Genomic DNA, 15,072 nt, shown 5'->3' on the forward strand with positions numbered 1-15,072 from the left:
GCAGTTTTCAGGGAGAATGGGCTCCCTGAAAGATCTACATCAGGTAAATTTCATTTGTAGTAGATATTGACACATTTCCTTTCCAAGGAAGCTGTAGACATTCACAGTCTCCTTTGATCCAATATCCCTGAGGACAAGTGAAATGGAATGTTTTTTCATACTTTTTTGGCAAACTGCATTTTCTATTTTATGCAAAGCAGACTTGGTTCCTCTGCCCATTTTCTTCTTTTAGAACATTTGCCTTAGCGCTTTTATGTCAAACGTTTTAGAAACTTCCCTGTTTTTTTCATTTTACTATATTAAATGAGGACAAAACTGAGAATCTAAAATATCTTTCCCTTTACCCTACATTGATTTTCTTTCTTTCTTTCTCTCTCCCTCTCTCTCTCTCTCTCTCTCTCTCTCTCTCTCTCTCTCCCTCTCTCTCTCTCTTTTTTTTTTCTGGTTTTCCGTGACAGGGTTTCTCTGTGTAGCTTTTTGCGCCTTTCCTGGGACTCACTTGGTAGCCCAGGCTGGCCACGAACTCACAGAGATCCGCCTGGCTCTGCCTCCCGAGTGCTGGGATTAAAGGCGTGTGCCACCAACGCCCGGCTACATTGATTTTCTTTAAGGTAGCATTTGCATGTCCTGTATCAGCTAACTGTGGGTATTTGTCAAACAACAATAAAAGGAGACTTCCTGATAACTCTCCAAAGAGGGTGATAGGTATCAACAGATCCAAGCCATTCTTACATCACTCTACCTTATCTGCATGAGTCTCAGAGGATTTCTAGACCGGCACAATTCAACAGAACTTTCTATAATAACCCAAACATTCTATATGGGAACTCTCCAACACAGTAGCTACTGAGTTCTTGAATGTAACCAGAGACTGAGAAATGAATGCTTAAACTGAAGACGGCTTGCTGAGCCTGCAGCTCTTGACTGTTAGGTCCTTGAATCCTGATTCCCCCCCTTCATCTTTGCACACATTCTGTGTCTAGCTAACAGTAACCTGCAAATGAAAAATGGCAATAAGAAAGCCTAGGCAATCACTAATTTTTTAAGGTACTTGGTATATCAAGAAATGAAGAAATGCCAAAATATAAGTATAAAAATTGTGGTATGCTATAATATTTGCCTTGCACTTAAGTGCTGCGTTTGTATCCTACAATAAAGATAATTTCAGGATTAAAATACCCAACCGATGAGGTAACCCGTAGTGGATATTCAACCACTCTCTACCATAACTATTAAAGATCAATTAAGACAACAATGAGTCTTTTTTGATCTTTCATGTACTTTCTGTTAAAATTTGCATGTGGAAACATATGTACTACAGAACATGATCAGATTATTAATCTGTGAGGTAGAATGGAGTTGTAAGCAAAGACGATAGTATATAGAGAATTATTCTTTGAAATTCAAGCCTCCTGGAAGACAGCATTGAGAGAGGAGAGAAACTGAGTGGATTGGAGAACTCGGGACTTGCTCACTATGATTTCATTTCTCCACCTCCTCAGAAGGCAAAGTGAAAGGAAAGTCATCCTGCAGAGTTGCAATAGTGTCGAAACTTCTCTGGGGATAACTCATTCTTCCTGCTCCTACTAAACCGGGGAGACTCATTAGACACAGTTCCCAGCCTAAAGGTGAGGGCAGAAGGCTGCACTTCATGCATCAGACAGCTATCATAAGCACATTCATCATTCACTTTCCCCAAACAACTGAGGACAGCTACAACTACAATACACAGAGACTGCAAACATTTATACATGACTCCGAGCAAGCAAACCGAAGCATGCTTGGATCAGGGAACAAACTAGAAGGCAGACATGCAGACCATGACTTCATACCAGGACACTCAATCATGGTCACATTTTTTTTCCCTTATCTTTATTTTGTGGTTCTGGGGATTGAATCCAGGGCCTTGCATGTGTTAAAGCAAATCTGAGCTTCATTCTAGCCCAGAGCCACAAATCAGAGCTTCAGGGCAGCCAAGATGAAGAGGAACCAATTTCCTCATGCACAAAAAAATGATCCCAGTCACTTGAGGTAAAGTCACTTCATGATGCTTGGCTTAGAAAGAAAATGTCCTGTGGGAGAGTTCCTGTAGGGAATGCAAAGCCATCAACTGCACAGCAAGTCTTACAGGACAGACATTCATAGGTTCTGAGGGGCTGTTCCTTCTGGGGAGGCGTGATACTTGACAAGTTGGTATCACACTCATGGCAGGGGGCAGGGTTTTATGAGTGTGGGCTCAGGACAATATGGACAAGCATGCTTTCTGTAGGACCAGCTAGCATTGTGTGCTTGGCTAAAGACAGATACACACTGTTCAGAATTCAGTAATGTCATCAGCAGATGGGAAGGGGGTTGGCAACTTTTTGTGAAGAGTGAGCCACACCATGTGGTAATTGTCAACCTTATATGACTATTCCTGTGTCTATGGTAGTATCTGGGGGGCACAGCCAATCTAGGAATTTTCGTTAAACCATGTGTCCAAAAATAAGGAGGAAAAGTATTCAAGATCAAGTTCTATCATAAGGTCTGTAAACTCACGGGTTATTTTCTCTTTCTTTCTTTTTTAAAAGTTCATATTGGTCGCCAATATTTAGAAATGAATAGCTTTCAAGTCTGACAATGCTGGTTGCCTCTGTTACACCACATGGCAAAATCTGCTAAGGGGATATAGAACATGACCCATCTGCTTGAGCTATTTAAATACTGAAATGCTCTGCTGGAGAATGGTAGAAGATTTGGATTATTTTTTTTCAAGAAAGCATAAGTATAAGCATTAGTATATTAGTCTTAGTATACACATGTGTGTATCTCTGTGCAGGTATGTGCATGAGTACAGAAGTTTGGTGTGCAGGAGAGGGTGTTGAAGCCCCTGGAATGGGTGTTACAGGCAGTGAGCTGCTCCATATGAGTGCTGGGACTCAAACTCAGATCGTCTCTAAAAGCAGGACATACTCTTAACCACTGAGCCATCTCTCCAGCCTCATTGCTCATTCTTGACTGTAAGAAAATCTGAGTGGGCTCTTATGAAATCTATGGCTACCAACAAAGTCACTGGTTAATAAATGTACCTGGAAGGATAACATACAAAACATCCCCCTTGGTAAAGTGTGGGAGCCCATTTTTGGGTTCCTCGTGGCTTTACCCAGCAGGTCTGCATGGAGGATGATTAGGCCACGGGCCTGAGTGCAGGTGTCTGAGATGGTCTGCACTTGGCTGTGCTGGGGGGGAGGTCTTTTGTTCCACCACTTGGCGTCTCTATAAATACCCTGGGGCAGAGACAGCCAGGGCCTGTTGGAAAAGGTTCCAGGCCCTCTGGAGGCTATCGTGTATTTTCTATCTGTTTATCTTCACACTATAAATCCTTCTATCTAATATTCCCTGCTGCTCACATTGAAGAAAACTCTGGGGAGCTGTGGGGTTGGTGGGTAAATGCCCCACAGTAAAGAAATGAACCTTAGGTGTGGCATGGTGGCTCATTCCTTTAATCCCAGCACCAGAAGGCAGGCAGATCTCTGAGAGTTCAAGGACAGCCAGGGCTACATAGCAGGACCCTGTCTCACAAACAAAACTAAACAAAAAGAGACTAACCTAGTATTACTGGACTTAGGCCAATTAACTGAGGACTTTTTGGAACGACATTCATTCTCAATGACAAATGGTAACAAGGCCAACTACATACATTAAACTCCATAACAAAATATTATCAACATATACAAAACAGACTTTGTTTCTAAGGCATGGAGATTATGTGTCCAAAGAACCCACATCTCTAGACTTTATATCTATAAATAAAAACCCAAGAAAGGCCACAACTTGGCTAATTTATGCTACTTGAAATACTTTCTCGTCTAGACACTGATTCTTTCAATCTGGACTTTCAAAGTCATGAAACTAGTTCTTACCCAGAATTGCAATATAAGAAATTAAAACAAAAAAAGAAATTAAAGCTACAAACATTTAAAAAGTGTGTGTGTGTGTGTGTGTGTGTGTGTGTGTGTGTGTGTGTGTGGTGTCTGGCTACATGCATACCAGAGCTCATATGTGAAGGTCAAAGGGTAACTTTTTTTTTCTTTCTTTTTTTTTTTTTCCGAGACAGGGTTTCTGTGTAGCTTTGGCGTCTTTCCTGGAACTCACTTGGCAGCCCAGGCTGGCCTTGAACTAACAGAGATCCGCCTAGCTCTGCCTCCCAAGTGCTGGGATTGAAGGCATATGCCACCACTGCCCGGCTTCAAACCAACTTCTGTAGTTTGGATCTAGAATATTTTTTCGAAGGTCCCCAGGGAAGCACCATTAGGAGGGGATGGGGCCTTTAAGATGTGAGGCTTGTGGTGGGTCCTTAAATCACTACAAAGTGAGACCTTGAAAGGAATTGTGGGATCCTGGCCTGCTTGTTTGCTTTTTGCTTCCTGGTCATGAGGTGAGTGGTTTTGCTCTGACGAGCACTCTGTCACTCCACAGGCCTAAAACAATGGAGCCAGCAGATACCAGACTGCAACCACTAGAACTGTGAGCTGGAACATGGTTATCTCAGATAGTCTGTTAAGGTGATGATGGCACACTACCACACCAATGGAAAGAGATATGCACACCAATCCACTCAGTTACAAATGCCAAGTGAGCACATTTACTCAGGGCTTTGGGGCAGGGACATGAATGGGAAACATGGTTGCACAATTCAGTTATACAACTGGTATAGCCAATGAAGAGAGATGCATCAGCTATCCAGAGTGCCCAAGGATTTGTGACTTCCAACTCAGAAAGAAGAGTCTCTGGTGTTCATGGAAGGGACAGAGTAGGATCACACACAGCAGCCCTGCAACAAACACGGCTGAGTTGTGTAAGCCATGTTTGCTAGCACCCCTCCATGTGAACAGGGAGGAGGACTTGGTATGAATGGTTACAGCACATGGATTCTAGCATCAGGAATCCTGGCTTTATCACTTAATAATTTTGTGAACTTGAGTAATTACTGAAACTCTCTGTGATGTAGCTTTCTGATCTGTAAGTATTGTAATTAATACTATCACCTACTCAAGGGCTGTTACAAGACTTGTAATGTCTGTAACACTGAAACAGAAGGAGCGCAGGTGCAGGAATGTGTATCTGCCATGCCATGTAGTAAGCACATTATTATTATTATTATTATTATTATTATTATTATTATTATTTTGGTTTTCCGAGACAGGGTTTCTCTGTGTAGCTTTGCGCCTTTCCTGGAACTCGATTTGGAGACCAGGCTGGCCTTGAACTCACAGAGATCCGCCTGGCTCTGCCTCCCGAGTGCTGGGATTAAAGGCATGTACCACCACCACCCGGCTCGTAAGCACCATTATCACAGTAAATGCTACACTGCACGGGCAGTATATTAACAGTACGGAGGGAGAGCATTTTAACCAATTCAGGACTCCGACAGGCGGTTTCCTAGAAGAGGACTGCATGTCATGGGTCTAGACCTTGGCCTATTAGCTGTTTCCCCTCATAGTCTGCCTACACCTTAACAAAAACACCAAAACCAACCAAAGAGCAAACCCCCTTTATGGCAACCAGCTATCTCCCCGTGTGTTGACCGGGCCTCCAAGCGGCATAGCTGCATAACTGAGCGCTAGCCATAGCTGTGGGAGAGCAGCAGCACAGCTTACACTAACTCGGAAGTGTTCGGTGAAATGGCCTGGGTTGGGTTATAAGGATGCTGCTGTTATAAGCAACTGGGTCTAACATAAAAGTTGAGGTTGTATTTTTGCCTTGATTGATCTCATCCATGTCTGAGGGCTTAACTTCCTCCAAACCTCACCTTCTCTCATCAGCCACAGACCTGTGTAATTTGGCTGTTCGAGGTTTTCCTCTAAATGTGGAGGGCCCCTCCATGAGACCAGTCACAGTGAAGCAGCCTGATATATGTATTTTTCCTACATGAAGGAGAATGCACAAGGAAACTGTCGTCTTTGGTGTTGACTGCACTGGTTTCTTATGGCTGTTGTAACAAGTTAGTACAAACTGAGTGGCTTAACAACAATTCATGTTAGTGATCTAGAAGTCCAAAGTCTTAAATTCAAGAATCCAGTTGCTTGCCCTTCCCAGCTTCTATAGGCTGCCTGCACTCCTTTGGATCCATTTTTAAGGCCAACTGGGTGATCGCTTCAAATCTCTGTGACCTCTGCTTCTCTCATATGCCCTTTTCTGACTCTGATGCTCTTGTCCCCAGCCCAGCAGGCCAATTCAGGGTATGTTATGTCCTTTTTTAAAAAAAGATTTATTTATTTATTATGTATACAGTGTTGTCTGCACATATCCCTACACACCAGAAGAGGGCACCAGATCTCATTACAGGTGGTTGTGAGCCACCATGTGGTTGCTGGGGATTGAACTCAGGAACTTTGGAAGAGCAAGCAGTGCTCTTAACCTTTGAGCCATCTCTCCAGCCTCTAACTGACCCATATCTGCAAACTCCCTTCTGCGATGTTACAGAACACATTAGCAGATTATGGGGATGGGGGGGCGGTCTGTCAGTGTGGGGAACATTATTATGTAAAACACAATTAACAGAGTTGGAATTGGGTATTACCTGTGGGCAGTTTCCTAATGTTAAACTCTAGGATTTGCTTTGTACCCCTGTATTCCTAACCGTTTCTTCAAAAGCTTCCCATGTCCAGTTTGTTCTTTTAAGGAAAAGTAAACTGGGGACATATGTAGCAGAAGCTAGAAGTATTAAATTAATGGATATCATTCTACATGAAAGACTTGAGGCAGTGTGCTTCTCCAAACAACATCTTCATTCACATTCAAAGGCTGCTCTACCATAGTCATCTGCCAGGAATGCCATTACCATCTAGTAACCTGCGGACACAAAGGCATCTTCTTTCCATCTTCCCTGGCCCAGCCCTTGCTGTTTCTGTTCATTTCCACTTCCTATTTAAGATGTCTTTGCTTGGAATTGTCTTCCGTCTTCAAATCCTTGCACCCAGTTAAGTACCAAACTTTCAAGGGAGACGACTCTCTAGCTTCAGCCAGGCTCAGACTTGCAACCCGATTTCTACGGCTTGGAAGCCCACAGTCCCTGCTTTCCTTGCTCTACGGTTTCTTCTTATGGGAAAGGTGAAGTCCAGTGGGTTTTATATTTTACATTTGGTAGTCCTGGAAGGTGGAACGGTGAGTAGTTACAGTCGGGCTTCTGCCACGGTCTTGAAATTACAAGGTCGAAGAAGACCAGGTATCCCAGCAGCCTCGCACGCAGTAGTTCGTCTTAAATCCACAGCTGTCTAGTGCAGGCGGTCGGGTATTACTTTTCATACGGACCGACAGCTCGAGGAAACTGAGTCAAGGGATTCCAGGCCTGGCCTTCATCGCACCTTAATGTTGTTAATGACTCACTCGGCTCACTCTTCTCCGTGTAGAACTTCCTCGCACCTAGATGACTGTCCATCAGGTAGGCGCCCCAACAGGCGCTCCGGCTCTTCCCCATACGCAGTGACGCGACCGATGACGCTATTCAGTGACGTGTGTGATGACGCGACTTACCCTGAGCCAGGTGCCGGCAGGGCGGCCACACCCGGAGGGCTTCAGTTCCGGAGGGGCCGTGCCTCCGACGGGCGGAGACGCGCCACAGAACCCCGCCGGAAGCGACCTGGAGCCCTGAAATCCTGGGTCCTCCCGGCCCACGGTGGATCCGTTGCTAAGTGACGCCAGCGCGCAAAGCGCGTGCGCGGCCACGGCGGTGTGCGTGAGGGCGGGCGCGCGCCGCGACGGCGGCGGCGGGGAAGGCGGCGACGGCGGCGGCGGCGGCGGCGGTCGAGGGGGCGGTGGCCACGAGGCAGGGTCGTTGCGGGCGGAAGAGACGTGTGTGGCGGCGGTTAGGTCGCTGAGGAACATCGTCGGGGTGAGTCGCCGGGACCACTCGGGGGAGGTGGGGCCTGGCCGCACCTGCTGCGCGGGCCCGGGGCGCGGAGACGCGCGCTCCCCCCTCCGCCCCCCGTCCTCCCTCGCCGTGCCGGCGCGCGCCCGCTCCACGCCCCTCGGCCGCTGGTTCCGGGGGGCGGGGACGGGGGCTGACGAGGGTCAGTTCCCGGGCCTGGCGCTCTGGGGGGAGTGGGGACCAGTGACTGGATTCCCGCATGACGCTGCCAGTTTCCCTTCCACGGAGGAATTCGGAGCGGCAGAAGCCCGCGCGTTCCTCGGCAGCCTGGCGCCAGGACAAGAGAGGCGACTTTGCAAGCCTGACAAACGCGGAAACGGGGACCCTCGGGGTTTAGGGGTTCGCGAAGTTTTAGCTTAAACCCGGAAGGCTTCGTCGGTTCTAACCCTGGTGGGTCCCGGAGTAGGAGCGGATAGTTAGGGAGAGAGTTATGAGTGTCTGCGCTAGATTCGGGCACACCCACCACCTGGCGAAGGCAGGGACCTGTCAGTGTCGTCGCCGGGGCGGCCAACCAGTTGCCTGGACCTTCCAGCCTCACGTGTGTGCCCACGTGCTTCTGATTTTTTTTTTTAAATCCAGTTGGTACACATTTTGAAGTCTAGAGGACCATACCTATCCAGTAGTGTTACTTCCTCATAGACTCGAAACTGCTCTTGTATTTATTTCCAAGAACTTGCTGTGCGTTGGGCCACTGCCAGGGCCTCGAGGGTAGGGCAGCCCTGCCTCTTGTGTTTGTTTTCTCTACAAGCAGGCAGGTGGGTATTTGTCAAATGAAAATATAGATTGCATTCCACGTGTGGGCTAGGGTGGTGCAGCTGGAGTGAAAAGATGCAGCAGCTAGCCATCAGTCTCAGTGCTGGGCGCGGGACTCCAGCGGGTTGAACGTGTGGTGGTTGTCCTAACCATCCTCGGGGAAGGAGGAGTAATGGAGACAAACGGAAGAAGTCGTTTTCCCCCCCATTATCTGTTAAAGGTAGTGCCTAGAACCAATGACAAGGGAGCACTGACATTTAGTCATGGTTTATGCATAAGAATAGAGTGACATACCTTTAGTTTCCACCCAGTTCTACCATCCAGAGGTTCAGTTTTAGAGCCTAGGCTGTCAAGTATGGCGTCTGAAGTTCTCACATCTTGGAATCAGTAAAGCGCCGTGTAAAGCTGAATACTCAGGAGCTACTGTCCATTTATGAACTTTGGGGACCAGAGTCATCGTTTTCCTCTTCTGCCTGTATCTCCTTGAAAACTGCATGCTACAGAGTGGACACACAGTAGGTAGAGCATCACACTGCATAAATGGTTTTCGGAGAAGCATTTAGTCTCAGCCTTGACAGAGTTAATACAACTGTTCCTCTCTTTCCAGAGTTGTGCTAAATTAATGAGAGGATTGTGGGATCCTTTAACAAGGAACACTCCAGTCAGGAAAAGAAAGCGTGCATATTTAAAAGAATCATGGAACTAAATGAGGTAGTAGTATTAGATGGGACTATAGCATTAGAGAAATGTAGACAAGAGGAGGTCAGAGACGGGACTGTGGAAGGTAAGACTATGGCTGGCCTTTGAAGGAAGTGTAAAATTGGAATTAGGAAAGAATTGAGAAGTCCTATTGTGAAAAGTTAATGTGAATTTGTTCGTTGGATGGCGGAGGGATATTTTGAGGAGACTTGTGTTGACTGGAGCAGAGAAAGTTTTCTTACACAGAAATAGAAAAGTTAAGGGGAGGCAGAGTGTTAAGCTGGCCTTCTAATAGGGTGGAGCCCGTGCTGGTTAGTTTTTGTCAACTTGGCACAAACTAGAATCCCTGGGTAGAAGGAACTGCTATTGAGGAATTGCTTCCATCAGATTGGCCTGTGTACAGTCTGTGGGGGCATTTCCTTAAGTGATAATTGATGTAGGAGTACCTCCTTAATTACCCCTCCACTCCCCCCAGAGCCACCCCCCCAGAGCCACCCTGCAGATGGTCCTGGGTTGTCAGAGAAGGCAAGCCAGTAAACAGCACCTGGCTCCTGCCTCCAGGTTCTAGCCTTTGCTGTCCTGGATGATGGACAATTAGCCTGTAAACAAAATAAACCCTCCCCCAAGTTTCTGATTAATTTTTTATCACAGCAACAGAAAAACTAGAAGAGAGTCTGTTTGCATGGGGGATGAGGTGGTGTGTTGATCAGAATAAAGTCTCAGACAGGAATAAGTTACAAGTGTTATTCTTTTAAAACATCTATTTGTTTCTTGAAAGGGTCTTACCATATATCCCTGGCTGGCTTAGAACTTGTGTAGATCATGTTGGCCTCAGACTTAGTATGATCTTTCTGACTCTGCTTTCTGATTACTGGGAATACAGATATGAGCCACCATGCAATGCCAAAAAAAAAAAAGGTTATTTCTCCTAAAAGGATATCCAGTTGACCCAGGACCAGAGGACCAGAATTCTGTGTCCTTCAATTTCATTTAGTAATTGGAATAAATGCTTCATTCCTGTGCTTTTTTTCCCTAGATTGTCAGTACTACATGGCTCAGCCCCCCCAATCTACTTAATGGGTTTAGGCTGCTGTTCTGGACAATTACAGAAGTGATGTAACCAAAGTCGTCATCTAACCGTACTCAGTGACACAGTTTCCATTGGGATTATCTCTCACAGTGCCCTGCTAAGCAATTACTGCTGATCCTGTGACAAAAATACAAATAATGTTAGCTAGAAAGGAAGCCTGTCTGAAGGGAGATACGAAGAAACATTGACAAAAAGACCTGACAGTAATTACACACTGCTGGAGAATATGAAATTATCTATAACTTTGTTTGTTATTACAAAGTTCTTGAGCTGTTTGTAGTGACACATACTTGACATCTCAACACTTGGAAAGTGAAGGCAAGAGGCTCAGTGACTCAACAGTATCCCCTGCAACAGTGGTTTTGAGGTTAGCCAGGGCTACAAGAGTCTGTCTCACTGTCATCCCCCTCTACAAAGAAACAGAATTCTTTAGAAAGGTTCGGAACTGCTAAGTGGGATGTGTAAGGTTACTCTGCAGATGTTGCATTATTTAACAGCTCAGCAAACATTGATGAGGTGCTAGCTACAACTAGTTCTGTTGGGTGCTGAGAGAAGGGCATAGATGAATGAGATGCTGTAATACACTTGGCATACAAGTGTTCATCAGAGATGATAAACTACTGGCTGTTGTATGTTGTGAAGTTAATCACTGAGAATTAACAAAGTACTAGAGAAATTGACAGCATTTGGGAAAACACTGATGTTGAAAGATTAGGAGAGAAGAAGATAGACCTTAGCCTCAAACGTTAAGTAGGTTTTTGCTGTGTATGAGGAGGAAGGAGCTTTCTAGGTAGACGTCTAAGGAGTGTTGCTGACTGTTAAAATTGAATGGTACTTTTGGAAACATCTTGAGTTGTTTCTTACCAGATTAACGTGTAGCTGTAGAGATAGGATAGATATATTAAAGACAAGTTATGAAGGCATCTTCCATTCTATTTTTTCTTTTTCTTTTTTTTTTTTTTTTTTTTTTGTGAGACAGGGCCTCTATAGCCCTGGTTGTCCTAGAACTCATTATGTGTATTAGTCTGGCCTTGAATTCATAGAGATCCACCTGCCTGTGCCTCTCGAGTGCTGGGAGCAAAGGGGTGTGCCGCCACACCTGGCCCACTCTATTCTAAAGGTTCACTGCTCATTTACTTGGCAATGGAAAGCAAAGAAAGTAGATCAAGCACGTCCTCATGAGTAATCGGAGTCCCTCATAGGTTGCTTTAGAGTGGAGAGGCAGGGGTGTGCTGCTATCTCAGGAAAGGAAAGGGGTGGTTAGAGTTCAGAAACATTTGAGTTGTTAGAAGTTTAAAACTTTCAGAACACATAGATGGGGAGGGAGAAGAAGTTCAAGAGGACACGATCCTGTGACCAAGTAGGTGATTATGATGCCATTAACTTGGAGAATGACGGAGGGATGGTTCAAGTGCAGAGAAACAGTGGTACTGTGTTAATTTAAGGAGCTCAGGGGGGCTCCAGTAGACAGAGCCACTGTGTAGGTAGTTCAGAGTTCTCCTTCAGAGTTGGAGAGGACCAGGAGCAGTGTAGGGTACATGACAGCTGAGACCACAGGAATAGCAACTTTCTAAGGAGCATGTAGAATAGTCATTAACTTTGGGAACTTTGGCGGTAGGAAGATACCAGCCCAAATCCCTGTTGTGAGTGACCTTGCACAAAGTAATGTCTTTTATTCTCCGCTTTTTGTTGGAATTAAAGAATTATTGTTAAGACTGCATAATACAGTGTGTATTTGGTGATATCAGCACATGCCGTATGTAAAATGTTAAACAAAAGTTAGCTGTTGCTACAATAATAGTAATAGATGTAGAAGTAGACAGTTTGATTACAGAAAAACAAAAATAAAAAAACAGATAATGGGAATTATAAAGGACAAAAAATGGAACTTGGAAAACCAACAGGTGAATCAGCATTTAAACTCAGGTGATTTCTAGGCTAGACCAGCTCCAGTCTGTTTTCTGTTTCTGTGAGGAAATACTGAAGACTAAAGAGTTTATAAACAATTTGTTTCCTCAGCATTCTAGAAGTTGAGATGTCCAAAGTCACTTGGTAGATCCTGTGGAGAGGGGTGGTATCTGTCTGTCCCTTTCTCCTTTTTAGGAACTCCACCCCTGGAGAAACAACAGAAGCCTCCTGTCTTACCACCTCACAAATGCTCTGCCTCTACACAGTAGCACTGAGGATTAAGTTTCCAACCCATGAGCTCTGGAAAACCTTAAAACCATGAAGGTTCCCAAACTTGAGCATGCATCAGGAGTACATGGAGGCTTGATAAAACCAGAAATCCAGGCCCGTTCTCTGTAAGTTTCAGGTCGAGTGTGTTTAGACCAAACTTGAAAGCAACCGAAGTACCCTGTGAATGGAAGAGGGATGAGCATGGACATTAAGGAGATGGTGACATTTTTGGAGAAGCAGGGAGGAGTTCAGAGAAGAATCAGGAATGTAATAGTTTCGACTATAGGTTCATCACCTAGTAGTTCCAAAGAGCTCATTCCGTCTTCTCAAAATCTACCAAATGCCTGCTGTGTGACAGTGTTTGGGGGACTATGTCCTTCACAGGATTTCATTCCTGCTCTCCATACACTAAATGAGGACACTATTTCTAATTTTACACATATGAAATAGCTACAGATTTTTTTTTAAGTTTTTCAAAACAGTTTGTCTGTTTAACAGCCCTGGCTGTCCTAGAACTCACTCTGTAGACTAGGCTGGACTAGAAGATCCTCCTGCCTCTGCCTCCTGAGTGCTGGGATTAAAGGCGTGTGCCACCACTGCCCAGCCAGACACATTTTTAATAAGCTGATGTATAACTTGTGCATTTGGCTTTGTGTTAAATACTTTCTCTTCACCCCATTTTTCATTTTAGAAGAATGATAGTTCAGGTTGTAAAATGTGCATATGTGTGTGTGTGTGTGTGTGTGTGTGTGTGTGTGTGTGTGTGTGAATTTGGGAAGTATGGAGGACTTGTCTCCATCAGCCTGTGGGCATGTCCATGGGGCATTTTCTTGACCAGTACTTGATGTAGAGGGTCCAGTCCACGTGCTGGTTCCTACCCCTGGGCAGGTGGGCCTGGGTGCTATAAGAAACTTGCAGAAGCTGTGGAAAAGCCAGGAAGCAGTGTTCCTTCGGGGTTTCTGCTTCACTTCCTGCCTCCAGTTCCTGCTTGAGCTCCTGCCCTGAATTCCTCAGTGATGGACTGTAAACTGTAAACCGAAATAAACCCTTTCCTCCCCAAGCTGGTTTTAGTCAGTGTGTTATCACAGCATCAGAAAGCAAGCTAGATCACAAAGTCAGTGTGAATAATGTGTGCCAGGATCTGATGTGCATTCATCTTAGGGAAGCAAATGATAGACTCTTTGTTTCTAGAGCATTTACAGAAAATTTGATAAGATGTGCAGAGCTAAAGGAAGGAAACAGGAAGTCTAATCATGGAAACCCGGACGTACAGGACTCTGAGTCTTGGGACTGTTTGTGGAGGTACCTTAGGTCCTCTGTGCACATGTACTGAGGACTTCTAGCATGTAGCACAGATATTAGTATTATTTCTTTTTTTTCTAATAGGAAGTTGAAAAGGAGTTGTTTATTCTCTCTTATTTCTTTTCTCTGTCAAGTTATTAAGTAGTTACTGTTTTTCCAGATTTTGTGTGAGGTGTTAGGTAGGAAGAAATAAATGGTCATTGTTCTGGGCACCTGAGCTGACTGTATACACATGTATGTTGTCGGGATGGGGGAGGAGGCCTGATTTTTTAAAATGTTCAGATTATACTTATAAGCACAGTGTCTTGAGAACTTGAAGTTAAATTTATCAGCTTTTTGTATGCAAGGGGCCATGAAGAGTATAGACATGTTTAGCTTTTTTTCTTTGCAATCCAATTTGTAATTTGGTAGAAGAGAGAGTGCAATTAGAGAAAGAAAATAGACTGCTACAAGGAATATGTTAAGCTTTATAAATATTGATTGCAGGCTAGGGACTTGTGCTTGTTGAGTGGGTAAGTGTTCAGTTTTGATTTCAATTCATAAGCCATTGTAATCTTTCAGAATTATAACAAGTCTGGGACTGAGGATGTAGCTTACTTGATAGAGGCCTTTGGAAGACATTTAAGATCTAGTCCATGCTTGCCTAGCAAGCATGAAAACCTAAGTTTGATCTCTAATACTGAATAACTGGGCGTGATGGCACATAAGCTGCCCATACCTGTACTCCCAGCACTTGGGAGGTGGCAGCCAGAGGCTCAGAAGTTCATGGTCATCTTCAGCTACATAATGAATGAGAAGCAAGCTTGGGATATGTGAGACCCTACCAAAAAAAAAAAAAAGCCATAAATCTGGACATATTAATCCTCTTGGGCTACTTTTTGCATTTGAATATGAGACACAAAAATATTCCAATGGTCTGTGTCCTTGCAGTTCATGATTTGGGAGGTATACATAGTGTGTTAGCCAGCTTTCCTGTAGTATGATAAATACTTGATATAAACCAGCTTAATAAGAAAAAGGTTTATTTGGTCTTATAGTTTAGGAGTTTTATGTCCATAATTGGGCAAACTCATTACTTTTAGGCCTGTGGTGTGTATTTGTGTTGGGGAAGCACATCATGGCTAAAGAATCCAGGTTCCAC

General features: G+C 44.6%; 1 protein-coding gene across 1 annotated transcript in view; it reads left to right on the forward strand.

Moving 5' to 3' along the window:
• Window positions 1-7,743: 7,743 nt before the first annotated feature.
• The window catches only part of Btbd9 (BTB domain containing 9), a 362,869-nt gene continuing 355,540 nt past the window's right edge, over window positions 7,744-15,072 (forward strand). The window contains exon 1 of the mRNA XM_036167576.1: window positions 7,744-7,873. The gene's annotated coding sequence lies outside the window, so the exon portion shown is untranslated. The remainder of the gene's footprint in view (window positions 7,874-15,072) is intronic.

The sequence above is a fragment of the Onychomys torridus genome, chromosome 18 (genome assembly GCF_903995425.1).
Source record: "Onychomys torridus chromosome 18, mOncTor1.1, whole genome shotgun sequence".
NCBI lineage: Eukaryota > Metazoa > Chordata > Mammalia > Rodentia > Cricetidae > Onychomys > Onychomys torridus.